Source organism: Octopus bimaculoides, chromosome 23, assembly GCF_046866305.1.
Source record: "Octopus bimaculoides isolate indiv1 chromosome 23, ASM4686630v1, whole genome shotgun sequence".
NCBI classification, from domain to species: domain Eukaryota; kingdom Metazoa; phylum Mollusca; class Cephalopoda; order Octopoda; family Octopodidae; genus Octopus; species Octopus bimaculoides.
This window is the reverse complement of record NC_142950.1, coordinates 27,249,751-27,260,721: the sequence shown is the minus strand read 5'-3', so window position 1 is coordinate 27,260,721 and position 10,971 is coordinate 27,249,751. Positions and strand designations below refer to the sequence as shown.

Sequence of the window (10,971 nt, the reverse complement as noted above, 5' to 3'; positions counted from 1 at the left end):
GACGTCGTAAGCAACGGAGTGCCAACAAACAAACAACTTAAAGCTTGTAGTCTTTGTTTACCGCGCGTTGCTAAGTGTTGCCAAGTACAGAGTGTTATTGTGTTAATGTGAGTGTATATGCATTTACGTGTATGTGTAGTTGTGTCTTTATGATGAGGCACGTTTACAGACACGCGCGCACACACACACACGACTACGCACAGAAGAATGTACACACTGACATATACGCGCAGTAACATGACTTAGTAACACATAGCAACATACAAACAATCAATCTATCTATCTATCTGTTTGCTTGCCTAGCTGGCTGTGTGTATGTCTGTCAGTCTGTCTGCCTGTCTACCTATCTGGATATATATAAATATATATATATATATATATATATATATATATATAGAATAGAGAGAAGGAAGGAAGGAGACACATGCACACATTGATGCGCGCGCACACACGTACGCACACATGTCCATACACATGCACAAATATACATGTATGTATGTATGCATGTATATTCTTCTTCTTCTACAGCGAGCCGGTGTTGGAATGCCTGATCGGTGAAGAACACCAAAGACGTGCTACAAGGGTCTGAAAGCCCTAAAGATATTTTTTTTCAGTATTAGTCCAGGGTTATGGAAAGACCTTGCTGTTGAGAGAGAGAGAGAGAGAGAGAGAGAAAAAGAGAAGGATTTCCCTCGAGCAGTGTACTGCGGCAAATGTGCCATAACATCTGAGAGGCGCCAGGCAGGAGCTGAGAGTTGGGGTGATTGAGAAAATCTGGAGCAGTGGTTCTCAACCAGGGTCCATAATGGCCCTTGAGGGGTCCATTTAAGATTTTTTTGTTAAAATTTATCTGCAATAAATTGGATATACTTCTAGAATACACAAAATGTTTTAATAATTTATTTTTATACAATTCCTAATAATATTTAATTATAGAAATATAACAGGTTTTTTTTTTTTAACATGGGGGTCGAGTAGAGCAAAATAGGGATCAATAGGGTCTATATGTAAAAAAGATGGTTGAGAAACACTGGTCAAGAGGGACCACAATTTCAACTACCAGCACCGCCAGCACCACCAGCGCCACTACTACCACCACATCCACCACCACCACCATCACCAGCACAACCATCGCCACCAACAACATCGCCACAACCAACATCACGACGATGACTACGACGACGACGACGACGACCACCACCACCACCATGAAGAAGATGGCGACGACTATGATCATCACCACACTACTATCACCACCACAGCCACTAGCACAACCGGCCATAATCACACCGTCATTCCATCACCATCACTAACACAACTACAGCAACCACTATAACCACCACCACCACCACCACCACTATAACCACCGCCACCACCACCACTATAACCACCACCACCACCACTATAACCACCGCCACTACCACCACCACCAATACCACCACCACCACCATTGCATTCAAACATTAAACATGTCTGAACAAGATGGAAACTGTACATCACGCACGCATGCACACATACACGCACGCACACGCTCACACGTTTACACACACACACAAGTGTGTGTGTGTGTGTGTGCGTGTGCGCAGAACAATGTGTATGTACATGTCTCGAGTTTCAATATAAAGGACGCAGTTTTGATATTTCTGGCTTGAGTGCGGCTTGTTGATGGTGGAGTGGTGTTACAGTACAGAACTAGTGGTGTAGTGTTTGTTTGGTGGTGATGTGGTGTTGATGCAGCAGGAAGGCACTGTTGTCTGGTGGAGCTCCGCTGGTATAACAGCGAGATCTGGTCGATGGAGTGGGCATAGCCGACCTGTTGGTGCAGTAGAGAGACTTGGTGATGAAGCGGCGGTCTAGTGGTGTGGAGAAAGTCTGGTGGTGCTGTGGAGAACTTATGGTAGTACAATGAAAGTCGAGAGTTCTGGTGATGGCAATCTGCTAGTCCGGTGAAGACCTGGAGGTGCAATGGAGATATCTGGAGGTGCAATGGAGAGATCTGGAGGTGCAATGAAGAAGTCTGGAGGTGCATTGGCGCAGTGGAAAGATTTGCTGAAGCAATACAGGCTGGTTGTGACAGCGACGATAATCTGATGTAGCGAAGAGACCTAATGTTGCAGTAGAGAGACTTGTTGCTCACTTAAATACTCAGAGACAGATGAAGAGACAAACAGACAGAGAAAAAGACAGAAATTCGGTCGTCGGTTTTGTTCAGTCAATTCCTCACGAATTCAGTTCGATCCAGTTTCATCCAGTATAGTCATGTCCAGGTATTGTCAACGCTTTGTTTCTCTTTGTTTTAATGTTTTTCGATTGACCACATAGGGATGTTATCGGGGTAACGTCTGTTTGCGGCGGTAACCATTGTGTGTGGTGGTATCTTATGTTTATGGTGGTAATCTGTATTTGAGGTTCTAATCGCTACGTTTGCGGTGGTAAGATTTTCCCATCTAGAACCACGAACTAATATATTTCCATAAAAGGAAAAGTATCCCCATAAAAGGTGCCAGTGCGGCGCCTACATGAATATGCCTCTTATAAGCAGCATTGTCTGACTTATTACGGTGGAAGCAGCAATCTTCGAAAGAAATATGCGAGTTTTCCTGCCAAACAGTATGGCTGAAGGTTCTAGAAGAATAGTTAACAGCTATAAAAAGACAGGCAAATCCAGCCTAACTAAAGGCAGTTGCCAAACCATCTGAATTGCAAAGTCTTTGGTCAGTTTGTGCTGCAAACCATTTATCATTTTTGTATTTCCCCACTTCTCTTAATACCCTATGCGCATGCTCATTTTGTTTTACTGTTAATCCTGATCTCAGTGAACTACACTTCAAAATCTATACCGAAATATCGGCAGGCCAGTTAATCTAAATACACCACTCGGATCATCATTTTAGCAAATTGAAAGTGATTTCTGTTGTGCCGTAAACCATTTACCATTTCTGAGTTTTCTCTCTCCCCTTGACGCCCTAAGCGCGTGCTCATTTTGCTTAATGGTTAATCCAGAGCTGAGTGAACTGCACTTCAAAATCTGTACCGAAATATCGGTAGAGATACATGAGATAGTCCAGTTAATGTGTGATTACACAAGCAAAAACTAAGATCTTTAGTGAAGGATCTGCTCTCAGTGAACTGCACTTTATAATCTACACCGAAATATCGTTAGAGTCAAGTATCTTTCATTTTTGTACTTACAGCTTCGAATTCATTGAACTTAATATATCAATTCTCGTTGCATACCGTTGTTATGGAACTATCAGAGCGGACACTTGTACTTCGCCATGGTAATAATTATTGTACCAGTTAGATTAAGAGAGTCATTGAGTGTAAAGTAATCCTCAGTTAAGAACACGCGACACTTAGTTTTCATTAGACTCGGAACAATGGTACATCTATTGATACTTGCATCTCACCATGCCTATTACATACGAGGGTGAGTCAGAAAGCAATGCAGTTTTTATTTACATTACTTCGACTCACCACTAGTTTATACAAAGATAAGTCCCAAAATAATGCAAATATGATATGCATTGCTTTCTGAATCGCCTTCGTATATGTATCGCTAAGACGGACGATATATTTGATTACTTACTTTTCATTCATTTTTGAAAATTCTATAATATTTGTTAATTATCTAAAATAAAAGCCAGTAATTAATGGAACAAGTTTTGAGGCTATGTACCGACTAGGCGTGGAGGCGCAATGGCCCAGTGGTTAGGGCAGCGGACTCGCGGTCATAGGATCGCGGTTTCGATTCCCAGACCGAGCGTTGTGTGTGTTTATTGAGCGAAAACACCTAAAGCTCCACGAGGCTCCGGCAGGGTATGGTGGCGAACCCTGCTGTACTCTTCCACCACAACTTTCTCTCACTCTTACTTCCTGTTTCTGTTGTGCCTGTAATTCAAAGGGTCAGCCTTGTGACTCTGTGTCACGCTGAATGTCCCCGAGAACTACGTTAAGGGTACACGTGTCTGTGGAGTGCTCAGCCACTTGCACGTTAATTTCACGAGCAGGCTGTTCCGTTGATCGGATCAACTGGAACCCTCGACGAAGTGTCAACAACAACAAAATAGGCAAGGGCGTTGTGGTTGTGCTGCGTGTTTGCAAGAATTGAATCATTAAATCAATTAAACGCAAGAGAAGATTTGCAGCATGGGAGCAAAGCAGTAAAAGCAAAAAGAAAACAAATCATCGTTTTCCATACAAATCTGCCTCATCCTACGATACATACATACATACATACATACATTCATACATACATACATACACACATACATACATACATACATTCATACATACATACATACATACATATAGACAGACAGACACATGCATACATACATACATACATACATACATGTATATGTATATGAATACATATATGTATGTATGCACACTGACATATTTGCTTCGTTGCTTACATATATGTGTGCATGTGTATGTGTATATTATATATGTATATATAATAATAAACATGTACATATGTATACATATATATGTATACATATATATATATATATATATATATATATATATATATATATATATATATATATATATATATATATATATATATATATATATATATATATATTCAAAAAGGGATAAAACTCTTTTACAAGAATTTTATCAAGAAGCCAGTGTGTAAAAAAATTCATAAGGGAAATTTCTATTCCCAAGAATATAATTATTCGTTTATATTTATATAAAGGGCATTATTACAGTAAATAATAACGCCACACAGTGGACTTCTCAAAATAACCACATTTAGTACCTAATGCGAGGAAAAACAACCAACAGAAGACGACCAACTTTCTTTTAAATAAACTTAACTGTGTATCGGCCGATTTCGCGATTACTAGAATGAATCTAGATTTCGTTCATCAGCACAGTATTGTCCCAAAAATATATACAAATAAACAGAATTCTCACCTCACCAAAAACGAACACACTACGTATCAGACAGAATGAAGTTTATCTGTATATATCTTCATCAAAGAAGCGGGAATACTTCCGGGTTGCTTCTGGGTACCCATGTGGACACAGGAATAAAAATTCAACATTGAATATATTCCGTGTATATATTTGATAAATAAATTCAAAGTCCGCTGTGTGGCGTTATTATTTTCTGTAATAATGCCCTTTATATATATATATATATATATATATATATATATATATATATATATATATATATATATATATATATATATATATATATATATGCTTATATATGTATAGATATATACATGCACACACATATACACACACACACGTGTATATTCTTTTATTCTTTTACTTGTTTCAGTCTTTTGACTGCGGCCATGCTGGAGCACTGCCTTAAAGGGTTTTAGTCAAACAAAACAACCCCAGGACTTATTTTTTTAAGCCTAGCACTTATGCTATCAGTATCTTTTGGTGAACCACTAAGTTACGGGGACGAAAATACACCATCACCGATTGTCAAGTGGCGATTGGGGGGGGGGGGGACAAACACAGACACAAAGACACAAAGACACACGGACACAAAGACACAGACACAGACACAGACACATATATGACGGGCTTCTTACAGTTTCTGTCTACCAAATCCACTCACAACGCTTTGGTCGGCCTGAGGCTATAGTAGCATATACCTGGCCAAGGTGCCACGAAGTGGGATTGAACCCTGAACTATGTGGTTAGGAAGCAAACTTATTATCGCACAGTCACGCCTGAGAAATTGTGGAGTTACTCAGGTTGAGAAAGATGACAATACTAATTAAAAAGAAGTTCAATGGTAATTAGTTTACGAAGAAATTGTGAAATTCTTTTCTAAATCTCTCTGTTTTGTATTACTGAAGATTCATTGACCATCGTCTCTGTAAAGTCCTCCGTGAGTATCTTAAACCATTTAGATGGAAATATTTGTCTCTATATATGGAAAGAAGAAGTGTATTCCCACGCAGGTAAAAAATAAGAACTTGTTTTGAGGTTTGAAAATACACTTGAATTTGAAAAACGTGTAGCTGTTTTTAAATAGATGTAATCACATACATACCAAATTAGTTTCGACAATTTTTTGTTTACCAATGGTACAAATATTTATAAAACAAGGGTTTTTTTAGAAGACTTTAAAATTACGAAGTAAAAATCGTACAAACATGTTTAAACGATCAAATGTTCAAATGTTCACATAAATTTCAATAGGTTTCACAAGGATAGGTAATATCAAAGTAAATGTTCGGCGAAGAGAGAAAGAAAAAAAGGAAGAGAGGAAGAAAAAAGTTTTTTTTTTTTTTTTTTTTTACAATTTCTGTCGTGCTGCGTGTAGCTCTTTTTTTCCTCGCGTACTCGTCTCTTCGCTTTTCACGTTATTTTGTGGGGAATCGAAAGATATTTTGTGTATATATATGTTTTTACAGGAAAGGATCTAATTTTTGATTTGCTATAATTTTAATGACGTCTTATTCTTTCTCGTGGATATTTTTGGTCAAAAGATATATTTTGTTTTGGTTGGTTGGTTACCTCTATGTGTGTGTGTGTGTGTGTGTGTGTGTGTGTGTGTGTATGTATATATATATATATATATATATATATATATATATAAATAATATGCATACGGTTGTCTTCGGCCATGACTTCAGACTGGACAATACTTTGCGAATGGAATTTGGTAGCCGAAGTCTGTACAGAAGCCACCTTATGTAAATACACACACACACACACACACACACACACACACACACACACACACACACACACACACACGCACGCACGCACGCACGCACGCATGCATATATATGTTGTGCGTTTGTGTACGCGTGTTTGTATTTATGTATATGTCAAAGCCTGCTGACCGGTACACAAATGCACACACACACACACACACACACACATGCATACATACATACATACATACATACATACATACGTATGCATATCTATATACATACATACATACATACATACATACGTATGCATATCTATATACATACATACATACATACATACATACATATATATATATATATATATATATATATATATATATATATATATATATATATATATATATATATATATATATATATGTATATGAATGTATGAGTGTGCGCGCGCGTGTGTGAATAGGTATGAATGTATGTGTTTGTGTGTTTGCTTCTATGTTTATATGTATGACTAGACTGTCTGAAAGACGTTCATATTTCTTAAAGAGCTCTACATACTATTAAAATACTACCAGTAACTCAAGTCAGAGTAACCACCCCTCTACCTACCTCCATGTCACTATATAGCACTTGACACGTTAATAAATTACCCCAGCAAAGCAGGAACATTCGACGTGGATATCAACATGCTAAAAATAGCAGTCAAACTACATATATATTTTTACACTAACATTTTTAAGAGGGGAAAGTTGCATTAGATATCCTCAACAACTCGAGATGAGTGTGTGTGTGTGTGTGTGTGTGTGTGTGTGTGTGTGTGTGTGTGTATTACGGAGATGTACTTGCATAGCAAGTGACCTGATTTGAGATCGTGTGCCGAAACACAAATAATTGCAGAGTGGAGGGTGTTTTATAAGCTATTTAAAAACACACAAAAACCGTTAGATTCACTTCAACATTTAAATTTAATTTACCAAAATATTTTCGTTGCTTTGAGACCTCGACCTGTTTATAGACAAAATTCTGTGGTGCAATTTTGTCAGTGAACAGGTTGCGGTCTCAAAGCGACGAAAATATTTTGGCAAATTGAATTTAAATGTTGAAGTGAATCTACTGGCTTTTGTGTGTTTTTAAATGGCTTATAAGTACATACAACGCTGCAATTGTATATATATATATATATATATATATATATATATATATATATATATATATATATATATATATATATATATATATATATATATATATATATATATATGTATATATCTATATATATGTATGTATATATCTATATATACAATTGCAGCGTGGTAGGTACTATGTTAAATTACCTTTAGAGATAGAAGGAAAATAGCAAGCACTAGCCTTAATAAATTCATCTGGGAACTCAAAGAACAAAAAAAAAACCCCGATATTCGTTAGAATGGTCGGTTATCGCGAGATCATTCCCATACGATAAGGGTAGGAAATACCTATATATAAGAAATATATAAGAAAATATAAGAAATTATATATATTTTTCCAAACTTCCAATTTATATATATTTGAAAAGTTTTCTCCTACTATTTTTAATTGTAAAGTTTATGACCAGATCCTCATTATGACACCACAAACACTTAGAAATTATATTCCCGATCATATAAACCTCCTCGAATATTATTTCAAAAAGTTTAAAGTGATTGCATTTGTGCCGTAAACCAACTACCATTTTTGTCATGCTTCTCCCCTTTCCTTGATGCCCTAAGCACGTGCGTATTTTGCTTAATGGTTAATCCACCGCTGCTTCTGGTTCTCCCTCTCTGTCTTTGTCTATCTAATTTCATCATATATTTTTTTTATTTCAGACACTGGCAACAGCAGCAAGAAGAAGAACAACAACAGAAACATCTATAACAATAGAAAGAACCTGACGGTTACTATGCGGCCGCTCTCCCGGCTAGAAATAACAACTAAACTCCTTCCTGACAACACGGAACCATCTTGCACCGCTTCCTGTCGGCCTTGACACATTTCCTGTGTCCTTATGTTTACAAGGGGGAGACAAGCACCTCTACCCTTGTGCTTGTCTCTTCCTTGTAAACATAAAGAAAAAGGAAATGTGTTAAGGCCGACAGGAAGCGGTGCAGCTTCCTAGGTCTAACCAACAGTAGTATTATTCCCTTCAGGGGACTGTCACATTAAGTTGACAGCATACAATTACTTAATATGATATAACCCTCAATGTAAATGAGACGCACGGCTTAGTGGTTAGGGGTGTTGGACTCATGATCGTAAGATTGTGGTTTCGATTGTTAGACCGGGCGATGCGTTGTGTTCTTGAGCAAAACACATAATTTCATGTTGCTCCAGTCCACTCAGCCGGTAAAAGTGAGTAATCATGCGACGGACTGGCGTCCCGTCCAGGAAGGGAATATATATATATATATATATATATATATATATATATATATATATATACACTAGAAAAACCGGGAAACCGGTCCCTTTGGTATTTACAGGAGTAATGTGGACTAGTAGCCATTTTAGTATGTATTGCCACGGGGATTTTTCATCTTAACCACCTTTATATTTTCATATGATATAACCCTCAAATTTATTTCTATATTTACTGAGCTATTTGTTAAAACGCTTTACAGAAAAGGAAACAAAAACATTTTTATCATGTTTATGAAATATCCACTTCTATTAATGATATAACAATCCAAAGCATTGAGATGGCAGTATCGTTAGCACGTGTGACAAACTGCTAAGCGGTATTTACTTCAGCTCTTTGTGTTCTGAGCTCAAAAACCGCCGAGGTCAACTTTGCCTTTCACCCTTTAGAGATCGATAAGATAAGAAACACCATTTGAACACTGAAGTTGATGTAATCAACTACCCCATTCCCTAAAAAAATTCAGACTTTCTGTCTATAGCAGAAAGAAATTACACGTTTAACATTGTAAGTTCATTTTTAGATGCTATTCTCATGATTCGGGCAATCGTAAATGTTTTATAGACGTTTCCCTATTCTGTATAAAACCACTTTATAAACAAACCTTATCACGATCCGTCCACGATATTTCGTAAATATCTATAATATAATCGTATTTGTTTGGCAGCTTACTTGATGTGAGTTCATATGTTGAAACAGAACTAACTTTTGAAGAAACATGAAATTATTTAAGAATACTCACATAGTCACTTGTGTTTTATTTTGTATCTTACATTGTATATATTTTGTATTGAAAATACTATGCAATTACTCTAAATAATATATCTGGCTCTGTAACACGTGCGCTTTAAAAACCGTATAAAAGTGAAAGCGCTTGCACAAAATAGTATTCCATCAGATCTCTGTTAAACCGCCTTTTTATTTAAAAAAAATTCTTTTATATGATAAATTCCACGAAGTGCTGGGAAGAATCCACCAAGTAAAGCGAGCGTGTGTTATGATACATGAGTTTTTAAGTAGTGAAAATCATGTTTTGTACAATAAGCGCAAAATCCTATTTCTATGTAAGATCTGAATTTCACTTCCATGTATGAATGAAACGACTAGCGTCATTACCTTAGAAATAAAATTACCTTAGAAATAAAATGCTGCCTTTATTTTTTTCATTTTTCATTCGAATGAACCCAAATCCTCGCAGGATTACAAGAAAAACTGCAAAAGCTCTTGATATTTCGAAATCGTCAATGTACAGGATTTTTAAAGAGCATTTAAAGCTAACAGCATACAAGAAACAACCTCGGCAGTTAATTTCAGCAGCTTCCAACAAGAAATGGCTCGTCAGGGGTAAAACCATGTTAGCTCAGATTTAGCGCGCCGCTAATAAAGTGTTGATCTGGTCCGACGAGAAGGTCTTCATCGTGGAGGCAGTTACGAACTGGCAGAATGACAGGAACGTAATGCAGAAGACTTGCCCAAAGATAGCAGGAGTCATTTGCGTCATCAGAAGCCATCTTCACTTACGCTGTGGGCCGCAGTTACATCTGATGGATCTAAGTCTCCCTTGATGTTCATCAATGCTGGCATTAAGGCCAACAGTGAAGTTTATGTGGAAATGTTGAATGAGAAAGTGTTACCCTGGGTCACACATCTGTAGCAAACTCATAAGAGGCGTAGAGAGAACGTAAGTTCGTTTGCCCGAACATGAGAAATTATTGATTTCTCATTGGTTAAAAATTACTGCCCATATACGAATTCTGAACTTCGTTGAAGAAGTCTTTCGCGGGGTTACGGTTCTATGATTCGTGTATGAGTAGTTATAAAACCCTGATTTTCGGAAAACTCTCCAGTGATCGTTGGGTTGACACTCAAATCCACGACACTCACTCA

General features: G+C 37.2%; 1 long non-coding RNA gene across 1 annotated transcript; it reads left to right on the top strand.

Annotated features, from left to right (window-relative positions):
- Nucleotides 1-483: 483 nt before the first annotated feature.
- LOC128250613 (uncharacterized) lies at nt 484-10,230 on the top strand. Its single transcript, XR_008266644.2, has 2 exons — nt 484-2,267; nt 8,495-10,230. It is a non-coding gene; the product is annotated as an uncharacterized LOC128250613 (long non-coding RNA).
- The last annotated feature ends 741 nt before the right edge of the window (nt 10,231-10,971 follow it).